General features: G+C 40.1%; 2 long non-coding RNA genes and 1 pseudogene across 2 annotated transcripts in view; 2 read left to right on the top strand and 1 right to left on the bottom strand.

Annotated features, from left to right (window-relative positions):
• Positions 1–2,557: 2,557 nt before the first annotated feature.
• On the bottom strand, positions 2,558–8,927 carry LOC140631547 (uncharacterized). Its single transcript, XR_012029087.1, has 3 exons — positions 8,705–8,927; positions 7,845–7,916; positions 2,558–3,737 (listed from the first exon to the last, which is right to left on the bottom strand). It is a non-coding gene; the product is annotated as an uncharacterized lncRNA (long non-coding RNA).
• An 80-nt stretch (positions 8,928–9,007) lies between these two features.
• The window catches only part of LOC140632175 (uncharacterized), a 29,093-nt gene continuing 14,864 nt past the window's right edge, over positions 9,008–23,236 (top strand). Inside the window, exon 1 of the long non-coding RNA XR_012029693.1 lies at positions 9,008–9,117. This is a non-coding gene — a long non-coding RNA (uncharacterized lncRNA). The remainder of the gene's footprint in view (positions 9,118–23,236) is intronic.
• LOC140631546 (SIN3-HDAC complex-associated factor-like) lies at positions 16,957–17,929 on the top strand (annotated as a pseudogene).

Below are 23,236 nucleotides of genomic sequence, written 5' to 3'. Positions count from 1 at the left end.
CTGGGCTGAATGCAGGAGCCAAAGCTGAGCCACCCAGGGATCCCTTGTCTTCTGGTTATAAGATGATGAAGTGAAGATGGACACCCAGGGATTCTCCTTCAACATTCTTCTGGGCGGGGGGTTCCTTCATTTCCTCTGTGTTCCTTTCTGTCCTTTCAGTTTTGTTAACCCATCTCTTTCTCTTTTGTTTTGGTGAACAACTTCTCCCAGGAGCCTTTCAAGAAGAGGTGTTTGGGAGGTCCATTTTTTTAGACCTTGCATGTGTGAAAACATCTATATTCAATCTTCCTGCTTGATTGATAGTTTGTTTTGGATACAGAATTGTATATGGAAATAATACTCCTTTAATATTTTGAAATGACTACTCTCTTGTCTTATTTCCAGTGTGGTTTTGATAAATTTAAAGCCATCTGACTCTTGATCTTTTTGTATATGTGACTTGTTTTTTCCTCTCTCTCTTAAGGTTTAGAATTTTCCATTTGCCCTGAGTGTTCTGAAACTTCACAGTAATTTTCCCTGGTGCGGGCCTATAGATTTTTGAAGGGTATTCCAACCTTCAAATCAAGATCTTCAGTTCTGGCAAAATTCCTTCAATTACTATTATTTATTATGATTGTTGATTATCTCCTCCCTTCCATTTTCTCATTTAGATGTTTAAGGAGAGTTGCTCTAACTTTTCTCATAATTAATCTTTTTTTCTATCCCTTTTCCTTTGCTTTACTTCCTGAGATTTTTCTCAAATTATCTTCCAACTTTTACATTGCATTTTTCTTTTAAAAATTTTTAACATTTATTTTATTTTTTAAAAAAGATTTATTTATTTATTCATGAGAGACACAGACATAGGCAGAGGGAGAACTAGACTCCCGGCAGGGAGCCTGATGTAGGATTTGATCCTGGATTCTGGAATCATACCCTGAGCCGAAGGTAGACGCTCAACCACTGAGCCACCAAGATGTCCCCTCCCCCACCTTTTTTTTTAAAGATTTTATTTATTTGACACAGATCAAGAGAGACAGAGAGAGAGAGAGAGAGAGAGAGAGAGAGACAAGGAGGGGGAGTAGCAGAGGGAGAGGGAGAAGCAGGCTCTTTGCTAAGCAGGGAGCCTGATGAGGGGCTCGATCTCTGGACCCTGGGAACATTACCTGAGCAAAGGCAGATGCTTAACCAGCTGAGCCACCCAGGTGCCCCCCCCCCCTTTTTTTTTAAATTTAGATTCAATTTACTTAACAGATATACCTTGCATTTTTCCATTTATGCTTTCAGGTTTTATTTACTTATTTATTAAAGATTTATTGGGGTGCTTGGGTGGCTCAGTTGGTTGGGCATCTGCCTTCTGCTCAGGTTATTGTCTCAGTATCCTGGGATTGAGCCCTGTGTTGGGCTCCCTGCTCAGTGGGGATCCTGCTTCTCCCTCTCCTTCTGCCCCTCCTCCCTGCTTGTGTGCTCTCTCTCTCTCTCACTCAAAAAATTTTTATGTATTTGAAAGGGGGAGGCAGAGGAAGAGGAAGAGAATCTCTAGCAGACTCCTCAGTGAGTGCAGAGCCTGACGCAGGGCTTAATCCCAGGACCCTGAGATCATGACCTGAGCTGAAATCAAGAGTCAGACACTTAACAGACTGAGACACCCAGGTCTCTTATGGTTTCAGGTTTTGTTTTTTTTTTAAGATTTTATTTATTCATGAGAGACATAGAGAGAGAGGCAGAGACATAGGCAGAGGGAGAAGCAGGCTCCATGCAGGGAGCCTGATGTGGGTCCTGCCTGCGTTGAAGGCAGCGCCAAACCGCTGAGCCACTGGGGCTACCCTGCTTTCAGGTTTTAAATTCCCAAGAGTAGTTTTTTCCTTCTTCTTCTGAATCTTTCTTCTTCCTTTTTTCCTTCCCTCCTAGCCCTTCCTTCCTTCCTTCTATCCTTCTTCCCTTTCTTTGTTCTTTCTTTTTAGAAACAGCATTCTTTTTTTTTTTTAATTTTTATTTATTTATGATAGTCACACACACACAGAGAGAGAGAGAGAGAGAGAGAGAGAGAGAGGCAGAGACACAGGCAGAGGGAGAAGCAGGCTCCATGCACCGGGAGCCCGATATGGGACTCGATCCCGGGTCTCCAGGATCGCGCCCTGGGCCAAAGGCAGGCGCTAAACCGCTGCGCCACCCAGGGATCCCTAGAAACAGCATTCTATTATTTGTTTTAAGGGCATATATAATATATATACCCATATATATTAGAGATTATTTAATTTATTTGAGACAGAGAGATAGCAAGAGAGAGAGCATGAGCAGAGGGGAGAGGGAGAAGCAGTTTCCCTGTAAGTAGGAAGCCTGCTATGGGGCTTGATCCCAGGACCCTGGGATCATGATCTGAGCTGAAGGCAGACACTTAACCAACTGAGCCACCCAGTACCCCAACGATATATATATTTTTAAATATCAATGATAGCTTTAAAAATCTTACTAATTTTAAAGTTTACATGCAGTAGTATTCACTTATTTGGGTGTACAATTTGAAGGGTTCTTTTTTTTAAAAAAAAGATTTTATTTATTCATGAGAAACACACACACAGAGAGAGAGAGAGAGAGAGAGAGGCAAAGACACAGGCAGAGGGGGAAGCAGGCTCCATGCAAGGAGCCCGATGTGGGACTCGATCCCAGGACTCTGGGTAGACACTTAGCCAACTGAGCTACCCAGATGCCCCTAATTTGAAGAGTTCTAACACATACATAAAATGTTCTTTCCCTGAATAGCATCTATTTCCTATAGTGTCTATTACCTCCACATTGATTTTTTTTCTCTTTTGCTTCAATGTGTTAGACATTTTTCTCAGATGTCTGGCAACTCCTGGTTCCTTGTTCATTGTTTATGATTAAAACTGGAGGCTATGAGGGATGCCTGGATGGCTCAGTGGTTGAGCATCTGTCTTCAACTCAGGTCGTGATCCCGAGGTCCTGGGATAGAATCCTGCATCAGACTCCTGGCAGGGAGCCTGTTTTCCCCTCTTCCTATGTCTCTGCCTCTTTCTCTGTGTCCCTCATGACTAAATAAATAAAATCTTTAAAAAAGGGTAAGAATCTTTAAAAAACAAAACAACTGGGGACTAGGGAAACATAATGGGAGCTCCACAGTGGGTGATGATGTGAGCCATTTGCTGGGGGGTCAGATTTTCCAGGAAAAAGCCCTCCAATCTCCTGCCTAGAGGGAGGGGTGTGGCTGCCATCACCACCAGGCCCTGAGCTGGGGTTGGGGAAGTAGGGGGCATCCTTGCATTTAGCATTTTCTATGCATTCAGTTACTTAACTGCCTGTTTTTGCTATGCCATCCTGTCTTATTCCCTTAAGTATATCTTTATTACTTATTAGCTTAGACTAGTATCTATTTACTCTTCTGCTGGGAAAGATGAGAAAGTCAGCATATTTGTATTCTCTTCCACCACTTCTGAAGCCAGTTTTTAAAATTATTTCTAAATCTGTGTCCTGGAGCCATAAATCCTGCAGTTGTTTTTGTCTCTGCTGTACATTTAAATGCATTCAGTACAAAACCACTGACTTTGTTGCTGGCGTAGTCACTAGTTTTTCTATTCATCTTTGGCTGAAAATCATCTTCTATGACAGTGCTTCTCCAACTTTTATGTTCATAAGATTCACCTGGGGATCATGTGAAACTGCTGATTCTGGTTAAGTAGATCTAGGACGGGGCTTGAAAGTCTGCAAGTCTGACTGGCATCTCCCACATGAGGCTGATGCTGTAGATGACAGAGCAAGTAGTGAGATTCTAGCAGGCTATATACCTGTTATATATACTATATATATATGCTATATGCTATATATATATATATATACACACACATACTGGATATATATATATATATATAATTGGAGTTTGATTTACCAACATATAGTATATCACTCAGTGCTCATCCCGGCAAGTGCCCCCCTCAGTCTGTCACCCAGTCACTCCAACCCCCCGCCCACCTCCCCTTCCACTACCCCTTGTTCATTTCCCAGAGTTAGGTGTGTCTCATGTTGTCACCCTCACTGATATTTCCCACTCATTTTCTCTTCTTTCCCCTAAAATCCCTTTCACTATTTCTTATATTCCCCATATGAGTGAAACCATATGATGATTGTCCTTCTCCGATGGACTTATTTCACTCAGCATAATATTCTCCAGTTCTATCCACATGGAAGCAAATGGTGGGTATTTGTCATTTCTAATGGCTGAGGAATATTCCATTGTATACATAAACCACCTCTTCTTTATCCACTCATCTTTCGATGGACACCAAGGCTCCTTCCACAGTTGGGTTATTGTGGACATTGCTGCTATAAACATCGGGGGCAGGTGTCCTGGCGTTTCACTGCATCTGTATCTTTGGGGTAAATCCCCAGCAGTGCAATTGCTGGGTCATAGGGCAGATCTATTTTTAACTCTTTGAGGAACCTCCACACAGTTTTCCAGAGTGGCTGCACCAGTTCACATTCCCATCAACAGTGCAAGAGGCTTCCCCTTTCTCCACCTCCTCTCCAACATTTGTGGTTTCCTGCCTTGTTAATTTTCCCCATTCTCACTTGTGTGAGGTGGTATCTCATTGTGGTTTTGATTTGTATTTCCCTGATGGCAAGTGATGCAGAGCATTTTCTAGCAGGTTCTTCATGAGTTCTGAAACTTTGAAAACATCTCTCTGTTGCCTTGATACTTGTGTGAAATTTGGGCATGAAGTTGGGTCATATTTATTTTCCTCCATCACTTTGTAGACATTGCTGCATTATCTGCTGATATTGAAGGTTGCTTGGAGTTTCTGAAGGCAGCCTGATCTATCCCTTCCAAGTGGCTTGATTTTTGTGTGCTTGTTTCTTTTTGGCTTGAATGCCATGAGATTCTTGCTTTATCTGAAATTCAGTGTCTTTGCAGGCAATGTCTCAGTGCTGACTGATGTATGAGAGCTGTTTTCTGGGATAGGGTGTAGTGCCATTTTGAATGCGTGGATTCAAAATTTCTTCTATTTGGTAAGAGTCACCTGATTTTTGTCTTGTTTTCACCTGAGTCATTTTTTAAAAACTAAGATATATTTCACATCCTATTATTATAGTATATTTATCCTCTTAAATATACAATTCAGTGGTTCTTAGTACAGTTGCAAGATTGTGCAACCATCACTACTATCTACTTCCAGAACATTTTCATTGCCCCAAAAGGAAACCCCATACCTATTAGGGGACATTCTGTTTCTTTCCTTCTCCAACCAATGACAGTTTACTAACCTACTTCTGTCTCTATGGATTTGTCTATTCTGGACAATTCACAGAATTGGGATCATACAATATTATGACATTTGTGTCTTTTTCCTTTCATGTAGCATAATGTTTTCAAGGTTCATCCATGTCATAGCATGTATAGAATTTCCTTCCTTTTTATGGATGAATAATATTCTATTGTATGGAGAGATGGCATTTTGTTTATTCATTAACTGATAGACATTGAGTTGTTTCTACTACCTGCTATTTTCTTTTTATTTTTTAAAAATATTTTATTTATTTGAGAGAGAGAGAGAGAGAGAGAGAGAATGAGCAGGGAGGAGGGGCAAAGGGAGAGGGAGAAGCAGACTCCCCACTGAGCAGGGAAGCCTGATGTAGGGCTCTATCTCAGGACTCTGAGATCATGACCTGAGCCACAGGCAGATGCTTAACTGACTGAACCACTCAGATCCCCCTACTATCTGTTATTTTAAAATCGTTTTTGAGTATTTCTTTTCTTTCTCTTGTTTCTTCAGGCATTCCAACTATGTGTCTAGTAGATCCCTTTTGCTCTGTGTCTACCATTTTTCTCTAATCCTTTTTCCTTATTCACTCTATTTCAATCATCTTTCTTAATTTTCTCAGTCCTCTCCTTTCCGTCTTTGCTTGTTATCCTCAGTGCCTTCCTTCCCATCCTCTCCTGGCCTCATGTGTAGCCTTTCATTCATCGACAGTCAAATTCTCATCTTTCTCTTTTTCCTGAGCTCTGCTAGAAAAATTTGTTTCCATTTCTTTCTGCTCTTCTACCATTTCTTCACTGCGCACTTATATTTTGACTTTGTCTCACATAATGGAAGTGATACACTTTGTACATTCTGTGAGTTCTTGGAGGAAAAGCTTTGTTCATAATACTTCCCTGCGATAAAATCTTTTTGAGAAATGTTCTTCATTTGCTCCTTTACTTAATCTCTATCTTCCTCCCTGCCACTGCCACCCCCTGCCTCCCCACTACAGATTCTTTGCCTATTCATTTTGTGGTTGAATTCTTCTTAGATTAACTGTTTTCACAAAGATGATACTGGGGAGAGGCCAGAGTATTTGCACTATCTCATGGGGAAGCCTAATAAGAAGGTGTTTGGGTCTGAGGCTGCTAACCTCTCCTTTGCTGAACTGATAAAGAGCAGCAGCTGTAGGGCTGTTACCTCTCCTGGAGTCCCTTTCTGCTTCCCAAGGTTTGCCAGGTGCTCCTTATCTCTCTTAGCTCCGTGTCTCCTTCCACTCTACTGTATCAAATGTGCTTGTTTTCTTGGCCTCTAGATCTGTGTTCTGTGTTGGCCCTGCCTTGAAGGTCTCCCTATATGGCCTCGTAAAGAGCTATGGGCTCCTGCCTATATGGCCTGCTGTTCCTGCCCTTGGCAGTCCTTCTCATTGATTCTACAATTTGGAGTTAGAGGTTTCCCTCCTTAAATCAAAGATGAGGAGTTGCTATTCCTCATTTTCTTTGCTGCTTTTCATGGGTTTGGGGGAAGAGGCAGACAGAAAGTCATAAGAAGTCATGGTCATATGTACTTCTTGATAAAAGAACACCAAAAGTAAATGCTTAAGAAGAACTAATGAAGATTTGGAGCTACCAGTCCCTTCCTTAATTATAAAATGAACGCAAAATTAAATACACATAAATTTCTGAATTTAGCTCAAAATTGTTACAGGGGTACTTACCCCCTCCCCCATACATATTCTAGTTTATGATAGTAAAAATACATGAAATGCTTCCTTCAAAACCAAATTTCAAATGTATTATATAGTTCATATTTTAACTCAAACCACACCAAAAGTTGCTTCTGAATTTGAAGAAAATCCAGCCATCTCCATAATATGGTAGCAAACAATTATCTTATAGGAAGGCAGAAATACTACATTATACAAAGGAGCAATGGGTGTAAAACACTTGGCAAACTGTTGCTCCCATTTGAAATCAACATTGGGTTTTTCTCTCTGCCGCTTCTTCTCCATTAATTCATATCAGGAACCCATCCAGTGAGACCCCTTTGGGGAAATGAAGCTCTTCATCAGGCCTGGGCCCTTAGGAGGGTACCTGGGCATCTCTCACCTGGTGCTGTGTTGGGCCCTTGCAGGGTATGTGTCTCTTGACTTTGATTTGGGCCTCTGTCTCTCAGGAGCATTATGACCTATAAAGGCCCATAGCTCTTTGTGAGGCTGCCAGAGGCTCAAAATTCCCTGAAGTCATGATTGCCCAGGGCTCTCAGCCTTGGTGTTTTCCAACTCAGCTGCTAAAGTCAGTTCTCCAGGTCATCTGGCCTCTGTCTCCACTGTGCTTGGTGTTCTCCACTTCTCCCTACAGGCTATTGCTGTCCTTATGGCAGTCTTCACAGCCTCCCCATGGCTTAAGTGAAACCTGGGTCCCTCCCTTGTGACCCCTCATTATCCCTTGCCTGAGCCTCTTGGTGCTATTAAAAAGAAACAACAGGACCCAGTAGAGTCACTTGTTCTGAGCCCTATGTTAGCAAACCAAGACTTAATACCTAATCTCATTGTAGTTTCTGTCCCTTTCAGGAATATAATCTTAACTGGTGAGTATTGGTGAGTTAATCCACCTGATAGATCTCTTTCCTTCCCCAAAGGCAGGTGATCTTGCTTGAAACAATCCATGCATTTTCCTCTTCTGCCTATAAAAGTTTAAAAAAAGATTTTATTTATTTGACAGAGAGAGAACACACAAACTGGGGGCGGGGTGGTGGCAGAGGACTTGCAGACTCCCTGCTGAGTGGGAGCCTGACTTGGAGCTCGATCCCAGGACCTCAAGATCATGACCTGAGCCGAAGACAGATGCTCAACTGACTGAGCCACCCAGGTGACCCTAAAAGCTTTCTATTTTGTATAGCTTCTTGCAGCTCCTTTCTATCTGCTGGATGGGATGCTGGCCTATTCATGAATTATTGAATAAAGCCAACTGGATCTTCAAATTTACTTAGTTGAATTTTTCAAAACCATGCCCAAGATGAGATTGGAGTGTCCCCATGCTGTAGCCACCTCCCCATAATTCTGCCCTGCTGTCCCTTTGAAATCCTGTTTGGGCTCATTACCCTTCTCTATATTCCTCCCCACTACCCTGGAAGCTCTGGACCTGTGGCTTTTGGCTTCTGCTGTAGGCCTGGGAAATTTCCAGGGCTCACTCTACTGTGAAGAGTTATCACTGTACTTCCCCTGGATGCGCACAGCACATCATTCCCTCCACCCCCTTATGATCCTGATCCCTGGGCATAGTTCTATTTATGTGAGTGTCTCTCCCAGACCACTAGTCTTACTCGTTTGTGTCCCATTGTCAAAGTGAGAGTCAAGCCCTTGATCCCCCCTAGGTCTGTTTTAAGAATAAATGAAAAGACTAAAAGGAAGGCAGGCAGGCAGAGAAATAGTCTCTGCTCTCCTCTGCTGTCCATCATGCTCCTGCCCCCACCTGGAAGCCTTTCTCTGTTTGCCAGTTCCACAGGACACTTCCTTCCTCCTCCTTCTTCCCTCTATAGCCCTCATCCTCTGGGACAAGTCCTCCTGTCCCTGCCTTCTGTTCTACTTCTTCCTTCTTCTTAGGTTAAGGGAGGCAGCTGGAGGCCAGAGCGGCCTGTGGCCAGTAGAGGGCAGGCATCCTCCCATTTGAGACGATTGCCTGTCTCAGTGCCCGGGACAGGCCAGGGAGGCGCAGGTGAGGTTAAATAATGGTGCCTTGGTACTGACCCCTTGGCCATCCTGGTGTCTGCAGCTGGTGCTTTGCTCAACAGCCTCTGCAGGGAAGGATTTGACGATTGACTTGGGGGTACCTGCTGTCCTAGGAGGCCTTAGGGAGGACCAGGAAGAGATGAGGTTCTGGAGAAGGTGGGTGACTTGAGCCTCCATTGGTGAGAGGCTCAGGGAACTGATGGGGGAGAGAGGCCAAGGAGGGGCATGGGAAGAGCTGGAGAGGGAGAATTGGAAGGCCCAGGTTGGTGGTCCCCTCTGTACAGCTGTTCATTGCTGCCTGCTGTCCACTCTTCTATTCCAAAGTGTCACAGACAAATAGAGGGAGCAGACTGTCTAGGAACTTTCCTGGAGCTAGAAAAGAGTGGGTGGAGGGTCAAAGAGTTGTGTTTGACCAGGTCTGATTCTTCCACCTATTTATTCCTTTTAAAATATTATGAGGGGCGCCTGTGTGGCTCAGTCTGTTTCAGCTCAGGTCATGACCTCAGGTTTGTGGGATCAAGCCCCATGTTGTGCTCTGAGTTGGCATGGAGCCTGCTTGGAATACTATCTCTCCCTCTGCTCCTCTACCTTGCACCACTGCTTGTGCTATAAATAAATAAATAAATAAATAAATAAATAAATCGGCAAACAGACAGATACAGAAGTTTGACAGTGGACTCATATACTCTTTTTTTTTAAGATTTATTTTTAGAGAGAGTGTGCGAGAGGGAGAGAGAATCCCACATGGAATATGGAGCACGATGAGGGGCTCCTAGGCGCCCCCTAAATGTATTCTTTAGATTGAATAATTACCAAGATTATGTTGTATTTGCTTTGTCACTTTGTATTTTCAGGCATCTCGGACATTTTGCCATTTTACCTTTAAACTTTGGTATATATATCTTTAAAAAAATGACTGTTTCCTTTATAACCATAATGCCATTATCATACTTAAATTAACATTGGTTCTTTGGTGTCAACTATTAACAGTTCATAGATGAATTTTTTAGTGTATTTTTACTGTTATGTGTAAAGGCCCGACATTTGGACACGATGATAACTCTTTAAGTCTGTTTTCTTTTTTTAAAAAAGATTTTATTTATTTATTTGAGGGAGGGGAGAATGCACAAGTGGGAGGAAGGGGCAGAGGGAGAGGGAGATGCAGACTCCTCACTGAGCAGGGATCCCTACACAGGGCTCGATCCTGGGACCCTGAGATCATGACCTGAGCTGAAGGCAGACGCTTAATTGACTGAGCCACCCAGGCACCCCTCTTTAAGTCTGTTTTATTTTTTATTTTTTAAAATATTTTATTTATTTATTCATGAGAGACACAGAGAGAGAGAGAGGCAGAGACACAGGCAGAGGGAGAAGCAGGCTCCATGCAAGGAGCCCGATGTGGGACTCGATCCTGGGTCTCCAGGATCACACCCTGGGCTGCAGGCGGCGCCAAACCGCTGCGCCACCAGGGCTGCCCTTAAGTCTGTTTTAATGGCAAGCAGTCTCCCTTTTATTCTGAGTCAATGACTGATCATCCTGTAGAATGGCTCTCAGTCTGTCTGTACAGTAGGCAATATTGCAGCTCTGCTCAGCATCCCTTACTGGCACATCCAATTCCTGGCTGCAGTGAATGTTGGGTGCTAAGGGCTCACAGCTGCCCCCTATTCAGAATTGCTTCTAGAGAATTGCTCTTGGCTAACCTGAGTATACCTTCTTCACCATGGCAGGCAGCCAGTGAGTGACTGACACAGGGGTACTGAAGTCTTGGGGGGTCCAATCCTGTGGTGGTGGTCACATTCCAGAGCTTTGGTGGCAGCAGGGGGGGAAATTAGAAGAAGCCTAGGTTTCAGCTGAAACCACTCATTCTTAGCCCTTTTCCCTGTCCTACTCTGCCTCCTTCACTTCCCTGCAGGTTTCTCTTGAGAGCCTTTGCACAAGATTCCTGGTGTAACTGTGTTTTTTAGAAGACCCAAAGATAGTTTACTTGCCTTCTTAGAGTGTCATTTAACTTACACCTCGATTTCTTGAATATCTATAAATGGAAATGATACTAGAGGCCTGATTAAATTCAAGTTTAATTTTAAATTTTTTTTAGAGAGGGGGAGAGAGAGAAAGAAAGAGAGGGATTGGGGAGGGGTAGAGAGAGAGAGAGAGAGAGAGAGAGAGAGAGAAAGAGAATGAGTCTTAAGCAGGCTCCATACCCAGGGCGAAGCCTAATGTGGGGCTTGATCTCACAACCCTGAGACCATGACCTGAGTGGAAACCAAGAGTCAGCTGCTTAATGGACTGAGCCAACCAGGTGCCTCTACATTTAACTCTTTATAGCAAGATTACATCATCAATGATCTGTATGCTTCATATTGCAACTCATATGGAGGTCTGTCCTGCTTTGAGATAGGCTACAATGGATCAGTGAGTTTAATCTTTATTTTTTATTTTTTTTTAATTTTTATTTATTTATGATAGTCACAGAGAGAGAGAGGCGCAGAGACACAGGCAGAGGGAGAAGCAGGCTCCATGCACCGGGAGCCCAATGTGGGATTCGATCCCGGGTCTCCAGGATCGTGCCCTGGGCCAAAGGCAGGCGCCAAACTGCTGCGCCACCCAGGGATCCCGGATCAGTGAGTTTAATCTGATCTCTCTGCCATGAAGTTTCCCATCAACCTCTCATCTAAGGACTTTATCTACTGATCATTGCCTGACTCTATTTTTTTTCCAAATTTTAATTTAAATTCTAGTTAGTTAACATGTCATGTAATGTTGGTTTCAAGAGTAGAATTCAGTGATTTATTACTTACGTATAACACCCAGTGCTCATTACAACAAATGCCCTCCTAATATTCATCACCCATCTAGCCTATTCCCTGCCCACCTCCCTCCATCAACCCTGCTTTTTCTCTATCTTTAAGAGTCTCTTATGGTATGCTTCCCTCTCTTTTTCCATTTTTCCCCCTCCCATATGTTTATCTGTTTTGCTTCTTAAATTCCACATATGAGTGAAATCACATGGTATTTGTCTTTTTCTGAATGACTTATTTCACTTAGCATAATACACTCTAGCTCCATCCATGTCATAGCAAATGGCAAGATTCCATTCTTTTTTATGGCTGAGTAATATTCCATTGTGTATGTGTACCACATTTCTTTATCCATTCATTATTGCCTGACCCAATTTTTCCAGTAGTGGCTGCAAGATGGTGATTTTTCGAATTCATTTTCTTTTTAAAAAATATATATACATATATATTTAAGTAATTTCTATATCCAACATGGGGCTTAAACTAACAACCTTGAGATCAAGAGTCCTACCACTCCACTGATTGAGCCAGTCAGGCACCCCTCTAATTCATTTTCTAACTCCTTTTTTCTAACATAATTTCTTCCACATTTATTAGCTGGAACATTTCTGTAGGGAAGAACTTTCCTTTATCAATTAAAAATTGTTGTCTTAGAATGTAACTCATTCAGGAAAGGCTACTTTCCTATTAATTGCCAATGCTCAGTCAAAAGGTGATGCTGTTTATTTCCAATGGTGTTCTATTACCATTATTACTCATGTTGTTGTTTACCTTAATATTACAATATTATAATAAATGCATAGGTTCTTTAATTGAAATAAAATAAATAAAGTTTAATTTAATAAAATTTAATTGAAATAAAATTAACTATTTTAGCCATTTAAAAGTGCATAGCTCAGTGGTTTCTAGAATATTCACAATATTGTTCAGTTATGGTCACTTCCTAATTCCAGAACATTCTGTCACCCAAAAGGGAAACCCACATATCCACTAAGCAGTTACTCCCAGTCCCTGGAAACCATTAATTTATTTTCTGTATTGGATTTGCCTATTTTGGATGTTTCAGATAAATGGAATCATACAATATGTGGCCTTTTGTGTCTGGCTTCTTTCCTTAGCTTAATGTTTCCAAGGGTCATTCATGCTGTGGCATGTAGTACTACTTCATTATTGACTAATATTACATTGTATGGATATACTGCATTTTGTTTATCCATTAATCACTGGGTATTTGGCTTATTTATATTCTGGGCTATTAGGAATTATTTTGCTATGAACATTGAGGTATAAGTTTTTGTGTGAACATATCTTTTCAATTCTTTGAATAAATACCCAAGAGTGGAATTGCTGGGTCATATGGTAACCCTCTATTGCCTTTTAGAGGAACTGCTAAGCTGTTTTACACAGCTTCTGCTCTATTTACATTCCCACCAGCAATGTATGAGGTTCCAATTTCTCCATATCTTCATCAATACTTGTTATTTATTATTTAAAAAATTATAGCATCCAGGTGTGAGCTAGTATCTCATGTGGTTATGGTTTGGATTTCCTTAATGATTAATGATGTTGAGCATCTTTTTGTGTGCTTATTGGCCACTTGTATATTTTCTTTGGAGAAATTTCTATTCAAATCCTTTGCCCTTTTTTTTTTATTGGGTTTTCTTTTTATTGTGGAGCTGTAAGTATTCTTTATATGTTTTGGATATTAGATCCCAGACTTTTCACTATCCTGATAGTATCCCTTGATGTATAAAAGTTTTAAAGCCATCCCATCCTCAGCTTTGAGATGTAATTGACAAATAATAAGTGTTAGTTTAAGGTGTATAATGTGATGATTTCATTTACATCTATTTTGTGAAATGAAATCACAATAAAGTTAGTTTATATATCCATCACCTCATGTAACTACCTTTTCTATGTGTGTGGTGAGAACATTTAAGATCCATTCTCTTAGCAAATTTTAAGTATATAATAAGATATTGTTAACTATAGTCACCATTTTGTACCTTAGATCCACAGGACTTATTCTTATTATAACTGAAAGTTTGTACTCTTTGACCTACTTCTCTCCATTTTTCCCACCCCCTCTTACCAATCCTTGGCAACCAGCATTCTACTCTGTTTCAGTGAGTTCTGTTTTTTAGGTTAGTTTGCTATAGTTCCACTTACGAATTTTGATTTTGTTGCTTGTGCTTTTGGTGTCATCTCAGAAAAATTGTTGCCAAGACCAATGTCAAGGGGTTTTTCCCCTATGTTTTCTTTTAGGAGTTTTACAGTTTCAGGTCACATGTTTAAGTCTTTCATATATTTTGAGTTAACTTGCAAGTGGGGTAAGATAGGAGTCCGATTTTACTCCTCTGTATGTGATTATCCAGGTTTCCCAACACCATTTCTTGAAGAGATTATCTTTTTTTCCACTGAGTATTCTTGGGGCTCTTGTCAAATATTGGTTGACCATAGATGTGAAGGTTTATTTCTGGGCTCTCAATTATGTTCTATTGGTCTATGTATCTATGCCAGTATCATATTGTTTTGATTATGATAGATTTGTAGTATGGTTTGAAATCAGGAAGAGTAATACCTCCAGCTTTGTTCTTCTTCTTCTTTTTAAAAGATTTACTTATTTATTTGAGAGAGAGAGAGAGAGAGAGAGAGAAAGTGCATGATTTGGGAGAGAGGCAGAGGGAGAGAATCCCAAGCAGACTCCCTGTGGAATGCAGATCCCCATGAGGGGCTTGATGTCAGGACCCATGAAAACATGACCTGAGCCCAAACCAAGAGCTGGATACTCAACCAACTGAGCCACCCAGGTACCCCTCTTCTTTCTTAGGATTGCTTTGGTTATTTGGAATCTTTTGTGGTTTATATGAACTTTAGGATTTATTTTTCTGTTTCTGTGAAAAATCCCTTTAGAATTTTGATAAAGATTATATTAAATCTATAGATGGCCTTGGATAGTATGGAAATTTTAACAAGATTAATTATTCCAGTCTATGGGACACTTAGGACACATTCCCATTTATTTGTGTCTTCAATTTCTTTCATCAAAGTCTTAAAATTTTCAGTGTACAGAGTGACTCCTTCACCTCCTTGGTTAAATTTATTCCTGAGTATTTTATTATTTTTGATATTATCGTGAATGGAGTAATTTTCTTTCTTTTTCAGGTATTTTAGTGTTAGTATTTAGAAATGCAACTGAAGGGCACCTGGGTGGCTCAGTCGTTAAGCTCCTGACTTTGGTTCAGGTCATGATCCTGGGACTGGGCTTCATGTCTGGCTCTGTGCTCAGTGGGGAGTCTGCTTGTCCCTCTCCCTCTGCTCCTTCACCTGCTTGTGCTTTCTCTCAAATAAATAAATGAAATCTTTAAAAAAAAGAAAAAAAAAGAAATGAAACTGATTTCTGTATGTTGATTTTGTATCCAGCGACTTTACTGAATCTCTTGATTAGTTCTTTTTTTAAAAAGATTTGTTTTAGAAGAAAGTGCATGCACAGTGGGGAGGGGCAGAGGGAGAAGGAGAGAGAGATTCTTAAGCAGACTCTCCACTAAGTGTGGAGCTCTATCCCACAACCCTGAGATTATGACCTGAGTTGGAATCAAGAATTAGATGCTTAATAGACTGGGCCAACTAGGTAGCCCTGAATTTGTTGATTAGTTCTAACAGTTTTTTTTTGTGGAGCCTTTAGGATTTCTTATATATAACATCTATAATATATATAACATATGCTATATCTATAAAGACAATTTTACTTCTTCCTTTCCAATTTGTATATCTTTTTTCCCTTGCCTAATTGCTCTGGCTAACACTTCCAGTATATGTTGACTAGGAGTGGTGAGAGGGGTACCCTTGTTTTGTTCCTGATTTAGAGGAAAAGCTTTTAACCTTTCACCATGAAATACAGTGTCAGTTGTTGGCTTGTCATGTATGCTGACATATGTTCCTTCCGTGCCCAATTTATTGAGAGTTTTTATCATGAAAGGATGTTGTATTTTGTCAAATGCTTTTTCTACATCTATTGAGATAATGACAGTGTTCTTTTTTTTTTTTAAGATTTAATTTATTTATTCATGAGAAACACAGAGAGAGAGAGAGGCAGAGACATAGGCAGAGGGAGAAGCAGGCCCCCCAGGGGGAGCCTGATGTGGGACTCAATCCCACATGATCTCAGGATCATGTCCTGAGCCAAAGGCAGATGCTCAACCACTGAGCCACCCAGGTGCCTCAGTATATGGTACTTTTAATGTGCTGTAGAATTTGATTTGCTAATATTTTAAGAGATAAAATTAAGAGATATTTGCTAATATTTAAGAGAATTTTTGCATTCATATTGATGAGAGATATTGGCCTGTTGTCTTCTTTCTTTACTATCCCTTATCTGGTTTTGGTATTGGGGTAATGCTAGCCTCTTAAAATGAATTTGGAAGTAAGTGTTCCAGGCAGCCCTGGTGGCTCAGCGGTTTAGTGCCGCCTTCAGCCCAGGGCCTGATCCTGGAGACCAGGGATCGCTGCACAGAGCCTGCTTCTCCCTCTGCCTGTGTCTCTGCCTCTCTCTCTCTGTGTGTCTCCCATGAATAAATAAATAAAATCTTAAAAAAAAAAAAAGGGAAGTAAGTGTTCCTTTCTCTTTAATTTTTTGGAAGTTCAATGAGTATTGGCATTAATTATTCTTTAAATGCTTAGTAGAATTCTCCAGTGAAGCTATCTGGTCCTCGGCTTTCTTTTTTTGGAAATTTTAAATTACTGATTCAATCTCCTTACCCATTGTTGATCTGTTCAGATTTTCTATTTTTTCGTAATTAAGTCTTGGTAAATTGTATATTTCTAGAAATTTATCCATTTCTTCTAGATTGTCCACTTGTTTTGGTGTTCTCTTAACATTGTCTCTCATGATCCTTTGTGTTTCTGTGATATCAGACACATAATATCACACAGATATCTCCTCTTTCATTACTGATTTCATTTATGAGTCTTCTCTCAGTCTAGCTAAAAGTTTGTCAATTTAGTTTATTTGTCAGAGGGAAAGCAGAATCTACACCTTCCCGGCCAGCGGTAGCAACTGCAGAACTGCAGGAGACAATCTTTCTAGACAAGGCAGTTGAGGAGGAGGGAGCGATTGGCCGGGGGGTGGTTGGCTTGGGGTGCACTCCGCACCTCGGGAACGTTATTGCGCGTGGAACGGCTGCCTTGGGGAGACTATTGCCCAGAAGAAAAGATGTTTGGTTTTCACAAGCCAAAGATGTACTGAAGTATAGAGGGCTGCTGTATTTGCAGAGCGAAGTCCTCCAGTTCTCGATTCACTGACAGTAAACGCTATGAAAAGGACTTCCAGGGATCCCTGGGTGGCGCAGCGGTTTAGCGCCTGCCTTTGGCCCAGGGCGCAATCCTGGAGACCCGGGATCGAATCCCACGTCAGGCTCCCGGGATGGAACCTGCTTCTCCCTCTGCCTGTGTCTCTGCTTCTCTCTCTCTCTGTCTATCATAAATAAATAAATAAATAAATAAATAAATAAATAAATAAATAAATAAATAAATAAATCTTTAAAATAGAAAAAGAAAGAAAGAAAGAAAAGGACTTCCAGAGCTGTTTTGGGTTGCATGAAACTCGTTCAGGAGACATCTGTAATGCCTGTGTCCTGCTTGTGAAAAGATGGAAGAAGTTGCCAGCAGGATCAAAAAAAAAAAACCTGGAATCATGTGGTAGATGCAAGGGCAGGACCCAGTCTGAAGACTACTTTGAAACCAAAGAAAGTGAAAACTCTATCTGGAAACAGGATAAAAAGCAACCAGATCAGTAAACTACAGAAGGAATTTAAACGTCACAATTCTGACGCTCATAGTACCACCTCAAGTGCCTCCCCAGCTCAATCTCCTTGTTATAGTAACCAGTCAGATGATGGCTCAGACACAGAGATGGCCTCTGGCTCTAACAGAACGCCGGTTTTTTCCTTTTTAGATCTCACATACTGGAAAAGACAGAAAATATGTTGTGGAATTATCTATAAAGGCCGTTTTGGGGAAGTCCTCATTGACACACATCTATTCAAGCCTTGCTGCAGCAACAAGAAAGCAGCTGCTGAGAAGCCGGAGGAGCAGGGGCCAGAGCCTCTGCCCATCTCCACTCAGGAGTGGTGACTGAGGTTTAGGTAGAAGGGGAACAAAAATGATTTAAATTTTGGAAAGAAAACAAAGCAACAAAACCCTCCTATTTTTAACTTGGATACATGCTATTCTGCCAAAAGACAATTTCTAGAATAGTTTTGAATGAGTTATTTCTTCTCCAGTTCCATAAACTCTGAAGCCAGTGTCTAGCTTACTGAAAGAAAAAAAGAAGTGTACGTAATATTTAAGATGCTGAGTATTTCATAGGAAAGCTGAATGCTGCTGTAAAGTGCTCTTTAAGTCTTTTTTTTTTTTAATCCCCTTCTAATGAATGAAACTAGGGGAATTTCAGGGGACAGAGATGGGATTTGTTGTATGATAAACGTATGTAGTTTTAGTCTTTCTATATTGAGAAGCAGTGGTTGGGGCATTTTTTAAGATGGCTATCCTTGTTTTCCTTCATGATAATAAATTTGTCATAACTCAGTGACATGGACTTGCCCCTAGAGGTAGTTGTTAATAATTCTGAAAAAATAAGGTCTTGCCAAGGTTCTGATGATTCAAACCTGTACTACTGAATATGAAGCAGGACAGACTAAGCTCTGGTGCAAATACCTTGAAGGAGTAATCTCTAAATATACAGGGAGGTAACCTGACTGTATATGCTGCATCCTGTGTCACCTCCATATTGATATTTGATAAAAGATTTTTATCTATATTGAAACTTCTAAAGCAGAGTCAGATCTTTGGGGAAATGTCAAGTTTTAGGATGAGCAGTCCTAGATGAATAGTACCAAAGCATTACCACCTGGTAGAGATCACATTCTGTTAAAAAGGTTAAATTATCTTAAAAAAATGTACAAGTCTTCAGGATGGCACACACAGAAAAACAAAGGTTAATGCTTCTTGGGGCACATTTCTTAGAGGGCTTGCCTAGTGTGTAAATAATTGACTTTTGTTTGTGTTACATGACAGGTGACTTCATCGAAAATCTGCACAATTCAGTTTTAGCTCTGGATTACTTCAGTTGACCTTTGGAAGGTTTTATCTGTGTGGAGTGGTTGTTTGACTTGTTTTAACCTATTAGGGTTTTGGGTGTTTTTTTTTTTTTTTTCACATATTAAAGTAAAATTCTACTAAAAAAAAATGTAGTTTATCTTTTCAAAAAGCCGGCTTAGTTTTGTTGATCTTTTAAAAACTGTTTTTCTGGTCTCTATTTCCTTTATTTCTATTCTAATCTTTGTTATTTCCTTCTTTCTATAGCTTTAGGCTTAGGTTTTTTTCCCCCTAGTTTTTTTGAAGTGTAAAGTTAGGTTGTTTGAGATCTTTCTTTTTTCTTAGTGAAGGCATTTATCACTAGAAACTTTCCTCTTCAAACTGCTTTTGATGCATCCCACAAGTTTTGGTAATTGTGTTTCCATTTTCATTTGTTTCAAGTTATTTTTAATTTCTTTTTTGTTTGAAGTATACTCCCACTACTCTGTTGGGAGGCTCTGCTAAGCCACAAGAAAAAGGGCATGAATGTATTCTTCTACTGCTAGGATGCCATGCTCAAGAAGGGAATAAATAATTGTGAGCAAAGAATATAATCTATATTTGTGTCCATCTCTTGAGCTTGGAACAATGGCTTGCACAAAATACATGCACAGTAAATACTTGTTGGATGAATAAATGAATGTATTTTCTTTTTTGTTTGGCTACAAGAATGGGTTGAAGTAGTGGTTGTAAACTCAACTGCCAGTAAAGTCCAAACATTCAAAAAGGGGGAGGGGAGATTGTGGTAATTTGTGACTTGTTGCCCTATTAATATGTGTCAGGATAAGGTCTCACTTCCATGGGTAAGGGACAGGGTCCCCCTGGAAAGGGTGGTCTTCTGGGGTTAATCATTGGGGAAGAGGCAAGTTCTCGACAGACAAAAAAAAAAGGAGGGGAGACTGGCAATTTAGAAAGGCATATTCCATCCAAGGATTTCAGCCAGTTGTGGACATGAAGGAATGAAGACCCAACAGAGCCAGAAATCTTTATTTCTTTTACTATTAAGTTAGTAACAGAGCTGAGGGATAGCTTGGTGAGGCACATTCCTTCCTCATAAGAGACTGAAGTGACACAACCACAAGCCAAAGAACACCTGGAGCCAGCAGAACCTGGAAGATAAGAAAGGAATCTTCAAGCAGACTCCTCACTGAGCACAGAGCCCAACATGGGACTCAGTCTTATGACCCTGAGATCATGACCTGAGCTGAAACCAGGAGTTAGGTGCTTAACTGACTGGGGCACCCAGGTGCCCCCATATATAGCCTTTCTTATATTGAGGTATGAACCTACTTTGTTAAGGGCTTTTATTGTGAATGGATGTTGTACTTTGTCAAATCCTTTTTCTGCATCTACTGAAATGATCATATGATTTTTATCTTTTATCAGTGTGATGTATCACATTGATTTGCAAATATTGAACTACCCCTGAATCCTGGGAATAAATCCCACTTGAACGTGGTGAATGATTTTTTAAATGTATTATTGGATTCTGTTTGTGAGTATTTTGTTGAGGATTTTTACATCTTTGTTCACCAGAGATATTGGCCTATAGTGCTCTCTCTCTCTCTCTTTTTTGGTGATGTCTTTATCTGTTTTTGGTATCAGAGTGATGCTGGCCTTATAGAATGAGTTTGGAAGTTTTCCTTCTATTTTTGGAATAGTTTGAGTAGAATGAGTATTTTTTATTTATTTATTTTTATTTATTTATGATAGGCATAGAAAGAGAGAGAGAGGGGCAGAGACACAAGAGGAGGGAGAAGCAGGCTCCCTGCAGGAAGCCTGATGCGGGACTTCATCCCAGGACCTAGGGATCACAACCTGAGCCCAAGGCAGACACTCAACCACTGAGCCAGTAATCTGTTCAAATTTTTTATTTCTTCCTGCTTCAGTTTTGATAGACTATATGTTTCTCGGAATTTATCCATTTCTTCTAGGTTGTCTAATTTTTTGGCATATAGTTTTTCAGAATATTCTTACAATTGCTTGTATTTCTGTGGTGTTGGTTGTTATTTCTCTTTCATTTTTGATTTTGCTGCTTTGTGTCCTCTCCCCCTCCCATCCCCCCCCCCTCTTTTAATGAGTCTGGTTAGAGGTTTATCAGTTTTGCTGATCCTTTCTCCCTCCCTCTTTCTCTCTTCCTTCATTCATTAAGTAGGCTCCACGATGCAGGGCTTGAATTCATGAACCTGATACCGAGATGCAAGGTGAGATCAAGAGTTGAACACTTAAATGACTGAGCCATCCAGGTGCCCCTTGTTGATCTTTTCAAAGAAACAGCTCCTGGTTTCATTGATCGATTGGTTTTTAGTTTCTATATCATTTATTTCTGCTCTAATCTTTATTATTTCCATCCTTCTGCTGGCTTGGGGTTTCATTTGTTATTCTTTTTCTAGCTACTTTAGGTGCAAGATTAGGTTGTTCATTTGAGATTTTTCTGGTTTCTTGAGTTAGGCCTGTATTGCTATAACCTTCCTTCTTAGAACTATTTTTGCTGCATCCGAACATTTTGGACCATTGTGTTTTTATTTTCATTTGTTTCCATGTACTTTTTGATTTCTTAGCTGACTCATTCATTGTTTTTTTTTTTTTTTAAAGATTTTTATTTATTTATTCATGAGAGACATAGAGAGAGGCAGAGACATAGGCAGAGAGAGAAGGCTCCACGCAGGAAGCCTGATGTGGGACTCCATCCCAGGACCCCGGGACCACACCCTGAGACAAAGGTGGACACTCAACTGCTGAGCCACCCAGGCAGCCCCCTGTTCATTGTTTAGTAGCGTGTTATTCAACCTCTGTATATTTGTGGTCTTTCCAGTTTTTTTCTTGTGGTTGACTTCTAGTTTCAGAGCTTTGTGGTCAGAAAAGTTTCATGGTATGACTTCGATCTTTTTGAATTTGCTGAAGCTTGTTTTGTGGCATAATATGTTATCTATTCTGGCTAATGTTTCATGTACACTTGAAAAAAATGTATATTCCGTTGTTTTAGGATGGAATATTCTGAATATATCTGTTAAATCCATCTGTTCCAGTGTCATTCAAAGCCACTGTTTCTTTGTTGATTTTCTGTTTGGATGATCTGTCTATTGATCAAGTGGGGTGTTAAAAGTTCCCTACTATTTTTAAAAATACTTATTTATTTATTTTAAAGAATAAGAGAGCATGGGGCAGGGAGGGGGCAGAGGGAGAGAGAGAATCTCAAGCAGACTCCTTGCTAAGCATGAAGCCCCATACTATTGTTGTATTACTATCAATTAGTTCCTTTATGTTTGTTATTAACAGATTTGGCTGCTCCCATGTTGAGTGCATGTATATTTATAGCTGTTATATCTTCTTGTTAGATTGTTTATTATTATTAATTATTATATAATGTCCTTTGTTTCTTTTTACAGAATTTGTTTTTTAATTTTTTAAACTTATTTTTTAAAACAGATTTTATTTATTTATTCATGAGAGACACAGGGAGAGAGGCAGAGCCATAGGCAGAGGGAGAAGCAGGCTCCCTGTGGGGAGCCCAATATGGGACTCGATCCGAGGACCCCAGAATCATGCCCTGAGCCAAAGGCAGATGCTCAATCACTGAGCCACCCAAGTGTCTCTACTTTTTTCAGACTTTGTTTTAAAGTCTATTTTGCCTAATAAAACTATTGCTACTCTGGAGTTCTTTTGACATACACTTACATTATATATATATATGTATATTTTTATATACTTGCATTATAAATGTTTTTTCTATCCCCTCACTTTCAATCTGCAGGTGTCTTTAGGCCTGAAATGAATCTTTTGTAGGGAGCATATAGAGGGTCTTGTTGTTTTTTGTTTTTTTTTGTTTGTTTGTTTGTTTTTTATCAACTCTGTCACCCTATGTCTTTTGATTGATTGGAGAATTTAGTCCATTTACATTCAAAGAAATTGTTGGTATATATATATCCATTTTGCGGTTGTTTTTGTAGTTTTTCTTTGATCCTTCTCTTTTTCTCTTTTATGGTTTGCTGATTTTCTTTAGTGATACACTTGCATTCCTTACTCTTTATTTTTTGTATATCTATTACTATTTTTTTATTTGTGCTTACCATTCAGTTTATTTATTTATTTATTTATTTATTTATTTATTTATTTATTTTTACCATTCAGTTTATATATAACATCTTCCACATATAGCAATTTATATTAAGCTGTCACTTATTTTTGAACTCATTCTTTTTTCTCTCTTTTTAAAGATTTAAAAAAAAATTATTTATTCATGAGAGACAGGGGTGAGGGGGCAGAGATACAAGCAGAGGGAGAAGCAGGCTCCATGCAGGAGCCTGACGTGGAACTGGATCCTGGGTCTCCAGGATCAGGCC

Source organism: Canis lupus, chromosome 4 (genome assembly GCF_048164855.1).
Source record: "Canis lupus baileyi chromosome 4, mCanLup2.hap1, whole genome shotgun sequence".
In the NCBI taxonomy this organism is placed as follows: domain Eukaryota; kingdom Metazoa; phylum Chordata; class Mammalia; order Carnivora; family Canidae; genus Canis; species Canis lupus.
The sequence above is the reverse complement of the archived record's forward strand: the minus strand, read 5'-3'. Positions and strand labels throughout refer to the sequence as shown.